Consider the following 17,488-nt stretch of genomic DNA (forward strand, 5'->3'; position numbering starts at 1 on the left):
TTCCAAATATTATTGTCCCGTTTACCCAATTGCCTAGATTGTTACCTAGGTTTACCCAATTTGTTTAGATTTGTTCCAATTGCGCCACCTGTGTTGTTAAGTTATTATTCCAATTTACCTGCCACCTGTTTGATGCCCCATTTCCTTGGGGGCGCCACTGTTGATTCCCTTGACTTCCTCTATTCCCTTGGGTAGTTATTGACATATTGACATCCTCGCTTTGATTCATCATAGCAACTCATCGAATAACTACCAACATCATCTGTTGTTGTCAAATTGTCAAATTACCTTGAGGTTGTGTTGCCTCTTTGACTCCCTTTTTAACATAAGAAACACCTTCCATTGCATTGACTTGGCGCAAGAGGGTTTGGACTTGTGCAATTGCGCCTTTTCTCCAATTATTCATAGAAGCTCCTGGCAAAATCTGGGCCATGGATCGTTCAATTCCTTGTGCAATGGATGACTGTGGGGTCACCTTAGGGCACAATTCGCTTGGGCTTTGCCATGCGAAGAGTGTCGGCCATTTCATTCATTAGTACTCACATGCCCTCTTGGTAAGAAAGTTTCATTAAGTTCCCTCTGGCCAATTGGTTCACAATGCACTAATTTCGTGTTGGTTGATGGCCCCGATAAAAATGTTTGTTGTATCATCGCCTCGGTTCATGTCGTTATTAGGGCACTCCTTCACCATTGTTCTTATCTTTCCCATATTTCGTTGCAAAGGTTCCATTTGGCATTTGCTTGAAAGCTTAGAATCTCATCCGAAGAGCTGCACATATACTTTGCGAGGAAAAGAACTTTGCAATAAATTTGTTCCGCCAATTCATCCCATGTAGTGATAGAATAGATTTGGTGAAGCCTTTTAAACCAATCTAACGCTTTACCCCGAAGAGAAAACGAGAAAAAGCCCTTCAATCTCAACGACTATCCTCTGACACGGTTTGTTCTGTTTTGCTGCCACCAGCATGTATCTTACGAACCCCTTTCAAGTGCTTGTATGCATTTTTTGATCGGAAGACGCCCATAAAATACCTCTGATTCTCGAGCAAGGTCAACATGACATTTTGTGCATTTTGAAAATTTCCCTCCCGATTCGGGGAGGAACAATGGCACTCGGCGTACCTGTGATTTGGGAGAACTCTTGGGACTTGCTCTTGCGGGTTGGCGGGAGGAGTGTGGGTCTGGAAATAGGTTGTTGTCATTGGCCTGCGGCCTCTTACGTTGGGAACTTGAGGTACGCGGAACCTCATCATTGATCCAATATCTTTCTTACCTCCTCCCCCGCCATGGCATTGCCCAATAGGGTCATTTAAGCATTTAAGCCATAGTACCTGATGATCGACACAAACAAAATTAGTAAACAAGAAGGAAAGAGAAGCAAAACACAAAACCTAACCAAACAGATAGTCAACACCGTAAGCTCCCCGGCAACGGCGGCCAAAAAAGTTGAATCGCTGCCAACTCGACGCTACACTAAGGTAGGAAAGAGCGGGTCGCAATTAGCTTTTACCCGAATAGTGGTTCTTGGGATCGGAATTTTCCACAGAGGAGCTAGTAAGTGTGAGTGTATTATCTGTCTAGTTTATAGGATGCCGTGTACTCCTAATGTCACTTTCAAACCATTTTTGTTTCTTTGATTCGTATTAACTACTATTATAAAACTATTGATTAAAACTAAATTATGCTACGGAGATATTGCTAAGTGTATTTAATATTGAAGAAAAGGCACTAGGGTCGTGGCATTGTCTAGTGGATAATTAACGGGTAGATGCTACTAAGGATAGAATTGACATATTTGGAGCTTATTGCTATAACCGTTGCACAATTGTCCCACTTCACATCTCTCGGTAAGAGTTGATTTTTTCCAATTGACTCTCTCTGAGACCATGGGTAGGCCAATTAGACAAGCAACTAGGGTTCAAGTAGGGTTGATTACTCTCTCGAGATTTTAACCCGTTAATCGGGAACTACCATTTCTCATGGGTCCATCCTAAATTCCTTGTTGGGTCAATTTTGGGCGTCATGGACTCTCTTTCTCAAGAAGAGAGTTAAACCCACAAAGCTAGATCAGTGTTTTGCAACCAACAATCCTAATTAAAACTAAAATCAACCCAATAACAAACCACCCAATATCAATCTAACCTTAGATGCAACACCCATCAATTACCCACACTTAGGGTTGAGCCACAACCCTAGCTAGTTGAGTTTAGCTACTCATGCTATATACAGAAATTTTAAAGAAATAGATTGAAGAAAGTAAGCATATTTTAATTAATTTCTAGGAAGAAAAATACAAATAATGAAGAGCAAAAAGTTTGCCTAAAAATGGCTTACAATATTCGGTCTCATGAGCTCAAACTGCGTTCAGAACAATAAACTTTGACCTAAAAATGGAAAAAGGTCCTATTTATACTGGGCTGAAAAAACTGGACAAAATAATACCTTGCGGGGTAATAGGGGTCAGCTCGGGACCACGCAAAACATGACCGCGCCGCACTGGCCTCTTGAACTCCTGGTTATCTTGCTTCTCTGAAGTTGAGGACGCGCGACCGCGTGGAAATGTTAGCGCCGGCCGCTGGTGAAGTTGGCGCGGCCGCACAGAAATTGAACGGCGGGTCCGCTTTGCGTTTGGAATTGGCCAAATTTTTGGCTCTCTGAACCTCTGCTCCGCGGACCCGCGTAAAAGAGTAGCGCGGCCGCGGAGCCTGACTTGCGACCCATGGAAATAACCGCAGAGCCGCATAGCATGACTCCCTTGAATTTGCCATCCTCTGATCCTTCCTAGTTGGACGCGTTCACAATTGCGCGGTCCGCACTAGGTCCTGACCCAGGTTGGGATTGGGTATCAGAGCCTAGGTTACTAGGTCTCCACAAGTCAATGAGGCTAGGTTTAGTAAGTCTTACCGGATCGGTTTGGAGACGTCTGTATTTATTCCTCGAGGAGGCTGCAGAACCTTTAGGAAAAACTTCACATTCTTTGGAATTCTTATCGGTGCGTTACTTGATTCGGCTTTGAGATATTAACTTCTTGAAATTTCCTTTCCAACGTCTGTATGCGCACATGATCCGCCTCAGTGTTATATGTGCCTTGATTGGCTTTGTGATTCCCCGAGTCGAGGGTGCGAGGAGGTAATCTGTGTGAGTTATGATGGCAGTCTGGAGGACTTGAGGCCGGATCTTTTGCCTATGGCCTTGAGCACCGAGGTGCTGATTGTGCCTGTGAGCAAAGTTTGAAATTTTATATGTCGGTGTTGTCCCTTATTAGCCGGAATGGCGGTTAGATATCCATGTAATGAGTATGTTAGTACATGTGATTGTATCTATATTGACCTCGGTTAATGACGAAAGAAGTCTGCCTGGATAATAGATGAACCGTTAAAGTGGTTCGTTTCCTATTGTTGATTTGATTGTGTTTTAGCCGAATAATGGTGTGCGTGAATAATATCTCGTATTCTCTAGTGGAAAGCTAAAGTACAATTACGTTTGTGGCGGTATGAGTTCAGACTCAGGAAGACTAAATGACTGTGGTTATGTGTATGACAGTGGGGGTGTCCTGAAATACTAAATTGAGTCGAAGCAGGTGGGTTATCTTCCTGCGGAGTGTCTTGAGTGGTTATGATAACTTATGTGTACATTAGAAGATCCCATGTGTAATTGAAAGTACGTTGTTGTAATTTGGAAAAATTTGGGTCGCTTAAGAAGAGACGGACTCAGCTGATGTGGGGATGAATGCGAGGTTTTGCAGAGGATTTCAGTTTTTTTTTTTTGCTTACCAGATGATCTGTGTTTTCATTAAATCGTAGATGATTTGAGTTAATCTCACTATATCATTGTTGCATCCATTAGAGTAAAAGTGTTATGAGTTGTTAAGTGTTGTCTTGATATATGGCTTCGAGCCCAATTGGGGGAGGTTGCTGTTGATTAGCTGATATGCACGGTTATGTGCTATTGGTTTGGTTACGTCCCGGAAGTAGCTGGCGAATTAGTTTCTAGTTACAGAGATTGAAGCCGAGGATGCACGAAAGTGAAGCAAAATTTTCGACAAAGGGTTATATTATGTTCCATAGGGTAGAGAATTACGGAATGTCTGGAGGTGTTGTTTGGTAAAAAAATGCTCGGTGATTAAAGCAAGAAGTTGCTTTGGTTGTATTGGATGAAGCGTCTCATTTTTACGGTATCGGAGTGCCAATTAAAAGCACGAGTGGTTCTGTCGTTAAATAAGGTGATTTGCAGGGGATGAATAAGAGTTGAATGACTCTCGAGGAAAAGGTTTTTAATGTGTTCAAGAATCTACATGTTACTCAGGTGTTTTAAGGTGGTGTATGTGACTAAGACAGCTGTTTTCAATAAGAAAATGTCAAAGACTTGTGGTATTTCTATGTTGAATACATGGATGCCTATGTCGTACCCCTTCCAGATTACCTCTGAGAAAGTAAAGGTAACGAGTTTAGATTTGCAGAAAGTTCTTTAGAGTATAAACTATTTCTGGAATGGCTGGTTTGTTGGGAACATATTTGAGGAGTATTCAGTGGCTATGGTCTTAGACAGATGTGGACTTATGATTCGAGTCTTGGTGTGGTAAAGCTTGGATTGAAGGCATTGCTGATGCTACAGCGAGGAGAAATATCAAAGTGGATGATGAATCAAAAGGAAATATTAAAAGATGGAATAGCTTGTATAGTAGACCGGAATTCGGTATGGTAAGGATGTTGATTAATTCTTCGTTATGTGTTCGCAGGTAAGGGGCTTTTTACATTATTGTGCAGCAAGGCTCTTGAAGTTCCGACATGCTTGCTTAGCTTGTATCGGGTTAGAAGGATTCAGTCACTGGCACGTTTAGCTAGTTGCAAATTGGAGTTCTCTTCGTGTTTTATCTAGTGTGGTATGGTATATGCGATATTGTTGCGGAGGATTGGTGATTTGAGTTTTGTAAGGTTTACGCGTTCAGTTCATAATTGGAAATTCAATTAAATCTTAAGCACACGGGCAGCTGCAGGTGATTAAAAGAATCGATCTTCAAATGATTAAGGAAATATGGTATTGCCAACCATAGTGATTCGACGGGGGTATTGTATTCCAGAAAAAGCGGCAAATAATGTAAATGAATGGTACTTGCGTAGTGTTGCGGCATTCGGCGATCGACTGTGATAATGGGAGTTTGTGTTTGATGCACAGGGAAATTTTAGAATATCTTTCGTGTGGAAAGATTGGGTACTTTGAGGTGTGATATGTAGTTCGTTACGGCGCAATTGATCAGGTTATAGTGATTTGTGTGCCTATATTGGGAGTGAGACTAGGAGTTTCTCGTTGTTCAAGCTATAGCTGTTGTTGTGAATCTTGTGTTATTGGCACCGTCTAGTGGTTATTGGGAATTAGAGATTCGAGTGGATCTTTCTTTTGCTTGGTATGCCGAATTTTGGATATGATATTGGATTGTTAGACTGGTTGGTCTTTAGTGTTTGGGTTATCTAGACTATTGTGCTACAGGCATATGTTGAAAATGCCACAGGGTTCGTTGCGAGGTGCATCAGATTGTGTTCTTAGCAAGCATCAGATTGCGTGGCGAGGTGACATCAGATTGTATTCCCAAAGACCAGCGGACGACTGGGAAAGGATGCATTTCGTAATTTGTACTTTAGTTGGGCGTGATGTCAGTACAGAGGTTTCTACCATTTTGATTCAGTTCTGGTTTGAGGGACTTTTCGGATGCGTCTCTTGTGGCCGGCCCTCGGCAGTTACCCGGGCGAGGTTGGTGGATTTCGAGTATTTGATTTTGGTGTCGGGGGGCACCGTATCGTACGGCTCCGGCAGGAGTTATTAGTGGTGGAAGGAGCAGCTTCAGCTTCTTGTTTGAGTTCTGTTGGCAAGGCCGATGTGTGCTACGTATTTGGCTTGAGTCTTAGCTTGGTTAGTCCCGAGTTTGGAATGTTGAGGGGATAGCGTTGATTTCGAATCGTTATTGAAACTTGTTAGTGATCTGGGGAGATCTATGATTGCTTTTCTGTTGCTGTGAGGCCGTTATGATTTGTTGATTATGGGCACTGGTTTTTTGGTGCAGTTCTATTTGAGAATTCATAGAGGAAGTCGAGCGGGAAGAGGTAACCTGAGTGTTTGCTCAGTTAAATGGAGTACATTGGGTTATGGCCTATCGGTTGTGTTTATATGTTATTGGTTTCACCGTGGATGTAATGAATTGCTTGGTTTCAGACATCAAATGTGTGTTGGCTGTCGATTTTGATCATAGTGACTTTAGGTCTTTATGTGTAACAGTGTTTGGGTATGACGCGCATTGTAGCGAAGCAACGTGGAGTTATGACCCTTCGAAAGGGTAGATTCAGGCATTCTATTCCTATAATGTGAGACGGGGTCATCAAGCCTTGTGTAAAGTAATGTGTGTTTTGATGAACCTTGAGTACAGCTCTTTCGTTTGAGTTATTTTGTCATGATTTGAGTATGATTCAGACCGTTCCTCATTGGTGCGTGTGTTATGCAAGTTGTGGCTAGCCTGTACTTGTGAGGTGTCAATCCACCAGAGTGGTGTGTTGCGTATTACTCAGGTTGATCGTTTGGAGTACATTAATGAATAACGGACAGATTTTGCATCTCAGCTTGTTTAGGGAAGATAATATCGAGGTTTGACCGGAAATCTGTGGTGATATTTAGTCAAAGGAAGTGGCTTCACGAAGGGCTCGATTCTGAGAGATGGTTACGGTTTATCGCGTGTTTTCAGTTTGCCCGTCGGCGGTATATGCAAGTGTGGAATAAGACTTTAGCTAATAAAAGGTTTTCTATCGGTATTCGATTATTTGTGGGCAATTGTTGTGAATAGAGGCCATCGTTTCGAGTGGTTTGGATTGTGTGGTATCATATGAGTACTCACCTGAGGTTGACAAGTATGGGTTATTACAGCTGGTCTCGGTTTATCTGGGTTAGATGGAGGTTCTGATAATTGTTATGATTTTCGAAAAGTGGCAATGTGGTTCTATGGTTATGGTTTAAATGGACTGTGCAGATTTCGGCTATATTGTGTTGTCGGACCTATATGAGATAGGGTGACGTTGAGATCACCCGGGTATATGCTTACCCCTGGTAAAAGTATTCGGCTGTTGGTTTAGTCATTCTAGGACAACTCTAGGTACGACATCGAGGACGCAGCTTGGTTTAGTTGGGGAGGATGTGACGACCTGACCCGTCCTCTCATGTATTACAGCCCGTTTCCCCCATTTATTTGCTCTTTCATGTTTTATGATCAGCCAACGGCGTGAGTTAGAGTTGAATTTAATTGGTTTGGATAGGAAATGAAGACACTTAGTCTCTTTAAGGAAGGTTTGGTTTGAAAAAAAAATCAAGCCGAACGTGACTTATTAGTTAGAAGGCTCGGATGTGAATTCCGGTGATTCGGTTAGCTTGCGGGAGGTGGATTTGTCACTTAGGAGTGCGATCGAAGTGATTTGGAAGTCCGGAGTAGAATTAGGGCTTGAATTTGGCAAAGTTGCATTTTTGGCGAATTCCAGTGGATAGGTGAGATTTTGATCCGAGGGTTCGGAATAAGAATCCGAGAGTTGCAGTAGCTCCGTTAGTGTGATTTTGGATATGTGTTGGCAAAATTTTCAGGTCATTCGGAGGTGTTTTGATCGGGTTCCTTGATCGAATGTCAATAAAAAAAAGTCGGAAGTTTTTTAAGGAAAACTTAGGCTTTGGATTTTCGAGGCATAATATTTTGTGGTTAACGATAGTGTTTTGATTGGTTCGAGTCAAGTTTGAATAAGGTTAATAGAATCTATGTAGGTGCTTTGGTGAGGTCCCGGAGGGCTCGCGGGTGAATTCGGGTGAGGTTAAAACGGAGAAGTTGAGTTGAGAATTTGCAGGTTATAGCTGGTATCTATATTTTCGCTTTCTGCCGGAAATGGACCGCAGAAGCGGTTTCCGCAAGAAGCGTAATGGTGGTCTGCAAAAAGCGGTCAAAGCTGAGTAGGGTAGTTCCGCAGAAAGCGAACCTTTTCCGCACAAGGAGTTCCAGGAAGCGGACGGAGCGATCGCAAGAACGATCTTGGTCTATAGATGGAGTTCCGCAAAAGCGGAAATACGTCGCAGAAGCGGCCTTAGGGTTTTTTTTAGTGATGAAATTACGCAGGAAGCGGGAATATAGAGCGCAGAAGCGCTATCGCGGAAGCGGGTGTGGGACCGGCAAGAAGCTGCGAAACCCTGAAGCCAGAAGGGTTTTTATATTCATTTTTTGTTCCGCGAAGCCTATGTTATTTCACCATTTTTTTAAGCGAGCTTGAGAGCTAATTTGGACGGAATTGAAAGGGGATTTCGACGGGGGTAATTAATGAGAAGTAAGATTTCTGAACCTAAAACATGATTAGTATGTGAAAAATTATAACCTAGAAATTTATGAATTAAGCCTTAAATTGAGGAACTAGGCGCTTGGGATTTTGAATATTTCAAATTGGGATTTGATAGGTTTCATTGAGCTCGGATTTGGGAGTTCCTTGGTATGTTATGGACTTCATGGTTGAGACGAGGAATCCAGGGTAATGTGAATTTCGTAATTTTTCGAGAAGCGCGGCCCGGTGCTCGGGTTTTCTAGTTTCGAGATTCTTGCTAATTTTCGATTGTTTTTCGATGGGTTACTGTTCCCTTGGCATATCATAATGTATTTCGCTCTGATTTTGTGTTAGAATTCGACCGCCGTGCAAGACCGATTCGAGGGGCAAAGGCGGTCGCGAGCTAGGATTTCACCGGTTTCGAGTGAGTAATACTTGTAAATGATATCCTTGAGGGTTTTGAAACCCCCGATTTGCACTATCATCAGATGCTTGTTATTGTGCGTGACTTGCACGCCAGGTATGAGCGTGGGGTAGAGCACAGTTGGGGATTGTGACTGTAGTCCGTACTGGTGTTGGTTTTTTATGCGTAATTGACTGAAACTACTTGTTATCATCATTATTGGTTGATCTGATCATTTGGGCTTCGTTGCCAATTATTTGAATCCTTTAGGGACTATTATCACTGTTTCATGACACTTAGCATGATTAAATGATTCAGTCCTAGTTAAACCCTGTTTTGAAATTGTAGTCATATGCTAAAGTTTTAAAGACTTTAAATTGCATTTTTCTGATGTTTTTGAGTTAAAAAGGACTATACCTGACATTGCCGAGTGGGCTCATTTGCGTTCTGGACTGAGGATGGATCGGCTGCACGCCGCAGCCGATGCTATGATGATATTGGTCTGGCCTATGTAGGAAGCCTTTCCGGAGTCTGAAACCCCCACATGTGAGCGCGGGTACCCAGATGGATCGGGTTGCACGCCGCAACGGTGCATATGCATTGCATTGCATTCATGCATTGGTTCCTGTTTGTACTACGCTGTCATGACATTTTAGCACTTCATTCATTGGCATCCATGCTACTCTTGTGTACTGCTTATCAACGCCCTGGTGTTTAATTGGTTTGTGGAGTGCTGTGCCCGAAGGGGCTTGATCTAGTGCGGACTTCACTATCTGATTACGCATTCATTTGGCTCGATTGTTGGAAAAAAGATGTTTTCAAAAAGAGGTTTTAAACTGAGTCAGATATTTTCTTAAAGGATTTTCACGGTTTCATTGTTTTTCTGAGAGAGTTGTTACTGTCCTATATAGTGATGGAGTGCTCTTTACGTGATTCTTGACTCTCAGTTATTATTTACTCTTTTACCACTGAGGTATGGAAGTACTCCACTTTACTCCCTTCTGCCACCTCGCGTGCAGTTGCAGGTTATTGTTTCACCGGTAGCGGGTTATTAGCATGATTGAAGGTAGGGACTATTGTAGCTGAGCCAAGATGGACCACCAAGCATTCGCGCACCGGATGTTGTCTTTGATTTTTCCAGGAATTTTTCTTTATATATTATTATGGCCCTGTAGTTGTGTTCAGGTTCTCTTTAGATGCTCGTGACTTTGTACCACCCCGGTCGGGTATCAAATTTTAACACAATTTTAAATGCCCATTAAAGTTGTATCTTCTATCTATTTATGTTTGATAATTGTTAATTGATAAAAGGATTTGGGTTAGTTTGGCTGGCCTTGTCTTCACGAGAGGCGCCATCACGAACCAGGTTGGAATATGGGTTCGTGACAAGCGCATTGAATAAAATTTTTTTGTTTGGTATTTTTCTTTATTATATCATCTAATATTTAATATTATTACATTTTTAATAGAAAATTATTATTAGCATATTTACTTTATTTAATATTTTTCTCTGAAAGTTTTTAATTTCTTTTTTTTCGTTTTTTTATTTTAAAATAATTTTTAAAACTCCAAATTTGAAACTACCCCAAATTTGATGGTAATTCATTATTTTTTAAATTTCATTTTTTATTTTTTAAAATTATTTTAAAATCAACTTTGAAACTTACTTCCCGATTTGAATGGGTAGTTCTTCTCTTTTTTTCATTTTTTTATAGCTATTTTTTTTGCCTTTTATTTTAAAATAATTAAAAACTCCAACTTGAAACTACTTTCCCACCCAATTTGATGCGGTTAGTTATTTTTTATTTATATTTTATTTTTCGTTTTTTATATTTAATTATAGATATCTATTATTGACTAATCCCAATAAATAACCATACATACATACATACATATAAGTATACATAATACATTACCATACATATACAATATATATACATAATATACATAAATATACTATATATAGTATATATATATATAATATTTACCGTTTGAATTTTTTTTATTTTTTAAATTTATTCTATTGTTCTTAATAATATTATCTAAATTTTAATGAAAACAAAATCTCTGTTAAACAACGGACGTTATTACAGGGAGCGCATTGAATAAACTTTTTTGTTATGTATTTTTTTTATATATATCATCTGAAATCTTAATATTATTAACATTGTTAAATAGAAGTTTTTATTAACCAATATTTTAATATTCGCTTTTTCTTTTTTCATAATATGAGAAGATTTATAATTTATTACTTTTGAATATATTTTTTTTTATTTTTAAATTTATTTATTTATTGTTCTAATAATATTATTAAATTTTAATGAAACAAATCTGTTAAAACAACGGACTTATACAGGGAGCGCATGAATAACTTTTTTGTTATATATATTTTTTATTATATCATTCTAAATATATATAAGTTATTATTACATTGTTAATAGAAAGTTTTATTAGGCATATTACTTTATTAAATATTTTTCTCTGAAAGTTTTTGTGTCTTTATTTTCGGTTTAATTATTATTTTAAAATAGTTTTAAAAACCTCAACTTGAAAAACTTTAAATCCCCAATTTTTGAAAATTTGTAATTTATTATTTTTTTAATTTTTTTTTTTTTAAAATATTATTTGAAACTCCAAACTTGAAACTACATCCCGATTTGAATGCGGGTAGTTTTTCTTCTTCTTTCTTCGTTTTTTCTTATAAGCTAATTTTTTTTTGCTTTTATTTTTAAGATATTTAATAAATGTCCAACTTGAAAACTACTCCCACCCCAAATCTTGAGTGGTAGTTATTTTTTTTATATATTATTTTTATTTTTTTTTTTATATTTAATTATAAGATATCTATATTTATTAATCCAAATAATAAGTAACCAATTAATCACATACATTACATACATAATTACATACATAATATATATATATAATACATACATACATAATATAATATTTATAATATATATATATATATATATATATCTTTTATTTTATTTTCTTATTTTCTTTTTTTATATATTTAAATTCAAAAATAATAACCAATAACTAATTATAAACTAAATAACTATTATTGTGGCAGTTTTTTTAAAGGTTGCCACTTGACTTAAGGAGAGGGCTTTTTCCTCTCCTTTTAATAATATATACATATAGATTATCTGAGTGATTTATTTAATTCTATTTTTCATTAAGGATAATAGTCTAAAAGATATGTAAGAGACTATGGCAGTTTAGGAGTCTTTTTCCTTAAAAATTATTTTTTAAAAACAATTGCAAGATTCATTTCAATAATTTAAACCTCATCATATAAAGCCTGCATTAACAAACATTTGGAATTTCAATAATTTAGTTACAATCACATGTTTCTAAAAAAAATTGTTTTTAGCTCTAAAGTAAAATTTATAACAAATACTTTCAATAGTAAGGGATCGTTTTGATTATGAACTATCGATTTTGTAAGATACAAAAAATGTCTATTTAAATATTTTTTTTTCTTTAAAAAATACCTACCATAACTTGAATTATACACAAAATTTAATTAAGATACCTATAATAATGTATATTGTTCCCAAATAAGGTTAGATACAAAACTTATACAAAATAAAAAATTATTATTTCAACTTAAAATTAGTGTATAAGATTTTCAGTGAAATTTTAATTGATTCTTGCTAAAAATAGGATACCAACCATAATTGAATTATACACAGATTTAATTAAAGATACCTATAGAAAATCTTGGACTACTACTTTCATTAAATATTTTTCCATTTATAATCCAAATTTTTTATGTTGTCTTAAAATTGCCAAGTGGCTTCGTTTTAGCTTGCCACTTGGCTTAACCATATTGCAAACTACTCTCCTTTTAATATAATATAGATTATGTTATCTTCCCATTAACTTAATAAATTTGTGGAGATAATTTGGTTAATAATTATCAGCTACTTACGGTAACAAGAACATGTGTCCCTTTAGCAATCACTTCCTTTTCCTTAAGAAGAAAGTAATCCTCTTTTTTTATTTAAGATTAATACTTTTGATGCAAAGTTCAAAAAAATGAAAACCAAGAAGAACATGGCTTTTGTATCGCCTGTTTTGAAGAGATAAGGTCGGTGGTCAATTCTAATATATAAGCATACTAGTGGGAATGGCCCGGGCTCACTTGATAAAAATAGAAATAAATTGCTTTCTATAGAGAGCAACTTGCATTTTGATCAATTATGTAATAAGATATGTGGGTTGATTTGTTAAACATTATGGTCTCTAGGATGAAGTGCGTCGTAATCCCTTTAAATTATCTTTTGGATGGCAGTAAGTTTCTTTCGATTCAGTCTTAGAAAGTTGGATATATAGCAAAGTGAAGAAAACAAATTCAAGCCAAAAAAAGGAGGTCATATTTACTACCAGTCTTTCAACCCACTATTTACATCAGTTACAACGCCAATATTTTTTACCGGCTAACAAAAAAAATATAAATGTACATGCCAGTAAGTTACACAAAGTGAATTGTATTGTCCAAGTTTTCTGCAATATTGGAAACAAAACGACGTCAGTAAGGGCAAGTGGTAACATTTTCTGGTAGCTGAAAAAAGTAGGGGTTGTTCTTTGCATTACCTGTCAAACAGAAGTTGGCGATCTTCAAAACACATATTTACATAGCAGGATAAGACGCATATACATGCATTTTACATAGTTATAACACCCTGCGAACAAAACAGACGTAAGATCTATAATGATGCCTTTTTTCGTCAACCAAAATTTTTTATCAGTAAACCACAATTTATATTGAAAAATATGTTGCATAATCTTAGTCAGTTATACCAATACAAGGGAAATAAAAGTGCAAGGTAGAAAGTATAGATCAATTCAAGCACAAGAATGTCTTAGAAAACCTGTACAGATAAAGTAATACTACTTTATAAGTATTTTTTTTATCAGGAATAAAAAGTGCAACAATACTGGATTGAACAAAATAAGTCAGTCAATCCAGCAGTTATGTAATATATTATCATAGGAACTTAGAGAATTCTTTCCTAGGCATGATACTGGAATATTACTAATGTTTAATGAAAGATAGTGCACAAGGAAAGGATGGGTCAATTTGCCTTCTAAATTTCAACAAATATTTGTCAACAATCCTATAAGAACGTTCATATAAAGTCAATCCAATTCCAGAATCATTATTGCATAAAACTTGGACATTAACAGTAAATTGTCCATTCAAATTATTTACATTCCTTTAAAAATGGCTTCTACTTTTCATGGATTTTCCTCTCATAGAAGAGCATAAGAATCGTTTAGTTTTTCCAAGCGTATCATCAGATACTTAATTGCATCAAAGGTCGATGCAGTGTGTAAGAACACACAGAAATCTAAAGGAGGTAGAAAACGAAGCAAGAAGTACTCACTTGTTCCAACCAGCAAGCAGAGAGATCAAAAGGAACAGAGCAGTAAGCCAGGAAACTCAAGCAGAACAGAAGCTGGTGCATATATTATTGGCGTCACCCCTAATCGGATATCCATCCAAATACAGGTCTTAAACATCTGGAGAGACAGCTGACAGCAGCAGAAGCAAGAACTGGTTTGTCTTCCACGTTGATGGGAAAGGCACGTATAGGAGAGCGCGCGAAGTGAAAAGACGCTACAAAAAATAAAAAGTGAGCAGGGTGACAAAAATACTCCGACTTTTGATCCAAAAAAGTGACCTAATTGTAAATCGGAAGTAGGACGAAGAAGAGTCCAACTCCCGCTTCTAAATAGTACTCCCTCTGTTCCAGTTTATGTGAACCTATTTCCTTTTTGGTCCGTTCCAGAAAGAATGAACCCTTTCTAAATTTGGTAACAATTTAGGTTAAAGTTACAACTCTACCCTTAATGAGAAGCTTTTATAACCACACAAATACTCTGGGCCCCATTTGGACTTGTTTAGGAACACAAATTCCAAAAGTCTTCATTTTTTTCTTAAACTCCGTGCCCAGTCAAACAGGTTCACATAAATTGGAACGGAGGGAGTAATAAATTTGAAGAAAAAGAATTTAAGAAAAAAAAAGAATATGAAAAGTATATACTCCTATAAAGTATTAAGTAATAGTATTAGAAGCATTACCTAAATGTCGGCCACCCAATCGCTCAACTAATTATTGTAATCAAGAAATGTACAATATATATATATATATATATATATATATATATATATAAATCCTAANTATATATATAAAATTTATCGGGTAGGAGCTAACATACGATGGCCGAACCCAGTAGCTTTGATCAAACCCCGTATTTCTTTTAAGAATTTCATTGATTATGTATAAGTAAAAATTGCATGGGGCTCCCTATTTGGTCGCCCCCTTTTAACTTATACCCGTTTTGTTTTTTCGTTTGCATCCATACCCATTTTTTTGTTAACAACGTTTTAAAAAGACGATATTTCTCTTATTTAATAAAAGACTATTGACAAACTGCAGGACATAAACTTAAGCATGTTACGTTTAGGCTGAAGTTTTAGCAAGTGAACTAAAAAAACTTCAGCTCGTTTAAACTGAAGTTTCGGATAAACTCATGACAAAACTGTAGACTGTATTACAAAACTTCGCATGTTGTGATATGAAGTTTTAGCAAATGAACTAAATAACTTCAGCATGCATTAGCAAAAACTCTTTAGAAAATTACATACTGCAAGACAAAAACTTAAGCATGTTTAGTCTGAAACTTTAGCAAATGAACTAAAAAACTTAAGCATGTTTAGTCTGAAGTTTTAGCAAATGAACTAAAAAACTTAAGCATGTTTAGTTTGAAGTTTCGGATAAAATTCATGACAAAATTGTCTATTAAAGGATATATAACTTCAGCATGAATTAGCATGAAGTTTTAGCTTCAATCTGAAACAACTTCATGCTATTTTAGCATGAAGTTTTAGGTTCGTCATGAAACAACTTCATGTTACATTAGCATGAAGTTTTAGCTTCAACGTGAAACAACTTCATGCAAGTGTGATTCTGAAGATGAATCTGGATAAGTTTCTAATTTTTTGATAAAGCTGCTGAGAGGAGAGGAGGAGATCTTTTTTCACGAATGAGGTTGCAGATCACGCGATTAATGCGTGATGCAGGTTTTATATCTTTTGTCAGGGGTGTAATTGTCATATTATTATAAATTTTTTGTCAGCTGGCTACCAAATCAATAATATTTTAAAATAGGGTACATGTTAAAAGGTGTCACAAATATAGGATACGACTGCAAATCCCGCTATATATAAACTATTAATTTAGAACCCAGTAACTTGATTTGAATCCTGAACCCATAAGTTTCAAATCTTGGCTTCGCCTTTAATAATTTATACATAACATGTATATAATATTATATATATTCATTGAATCATTTGGGATCTTAATTTGAACCATTTAAAAGTCAATTCATTGATAGAAAAATCTTGTCCTATATCATTAAATATCGATTTTTCATATATAGATATAACTAATATATTTCCTTTGCAAAGGATTTTTCCATATCGGTCATTACTTTTGCTCGATGGAATGTATTTGTTTTTTTTTCTTTTCTTTTAGAAGCACTCTATTCATATTCTCACAGTACGACCTCCTATCATTGTATTTGAATAATGGTTGATTTCAAATATACTTTTAGGGACTCGGTATAAGAAGTGGATTTAAAATTATATTGATGAATTTATATATATATATATAGAGTGTGGACAAAAGTTATTCACGTAACTCGTAATCAAGATCTGCCAATCTCGTTATACACAGATGCAGAGTTAAGATTTCAAACTTTTTGGTTCGGGATCCTAAATTTTTTTAAGTTAGTGAGTTCTAAATTAATAATTTATATATATTTAATAAAAAAAATTAAGACAAATACATGATTTGAACCAAAATTACTGTTCGGCCGAACCCATAACCGATACTGTGGCTCCGCCTCTAGACTTATACGTTAGAGATGGGAAGGTATACATGCATGCACCATACCCATCCCTTCTCCTATCCCTACCCTATCCTTTTAATTATTTCCAACCCCAATTTTTCATTTTAATTAAAGATACCAAAGTGAGAGAGCACAAAATTTATACTTTTATACTTATTCGGTAGTCGGCGTAAAGGCAGCTAAATTATTGGAATTCATTGAACATGAGATAAGTTTAGAACCGTATCATTCTACACCATTGAATTTATTCTTTCAGTCAGTGGATAGAGCTTGTGGAATCAGATGTGGATCCACTGCATATTTGATTTATTAGGTTCGAAATTTACCTTTTTTTTCGTACATATTTTAGAAAATTGTAACACATATATAAGGTCTAAGCTTTTAAGATTTTGAGTTCCAATTAATCCATAACTTCTGCACTGCATCCGTTCCCTAAATGGATCACATTTCCTGAAATCATATTTTCTTTATTTACACCATATAATTAACTGATCGAAGTTGAGTGTTATTAGGCTTGGGGTAAGAAAAAGAAAAGAATGATCGCGAGATCAAACATTGCACCTATTACATAAAAGATTGCCACTTATTAGTGATTTACCAATGAAATATCTTTCAGTCTCTCATTTACTTCGGTTATCAAAGTAATTTTTTTTGTTATAATTCAAGATAGAAAAGACATAAAAGCAAAGTGGGTAGGCACTAAAGACCTATGGATCGTCTTTTACCAGTTAAAAGAGATAGCTCGCTGCACAAAGCACCTAGCATTCACATAAAATCTGGGGAAGGTAACCGTTGTACAATGCATTTCGCATTTACGTAGGATTCC

The 17,488-nt window shown here is 36.4% G+C and overlaps 1 long non-coding RNA gene across 1 annotated transcript; it reads right to left on the reverse strand.

The window, feature by feature from the left end:
• Positions 1-13,145: 13,145 nt before the first annotated feature.
• LOC109210818 lies at positions 13,146-14,361 on the reverse strand. The gene is made up of 3 exons (XR_002065612.1): positions 14,133-14,361; positions 13,339-13,427; positions 13,146-13,248 (listed from the first exon to the last, which is right to left on the reverse strand). It is a non-coding gene; the product is annotated as an uncharacterized LOC109210818 (long non-coding RNA).
• Between the last annotated feature and the right edge of the window lie 3,127 nt (positions 14,362-17,488).

The sequence above is a fragment of the Nicotiana attenuata genome, unplaced genomic scaffold (genome assembly GCF_001879085.1).
Source record: "Nicotiana attenuata strain UT unplaced genomic scaffold, NIATTr2, whole genome shotgun sequence".
NCBI classification, from domain to species: Eukaryota; Viridiplantae; Streptophyta; class Magnoliopsida; order Solanales; family Solanaceae; genus Nicotiana; species Nicotiana attenuata.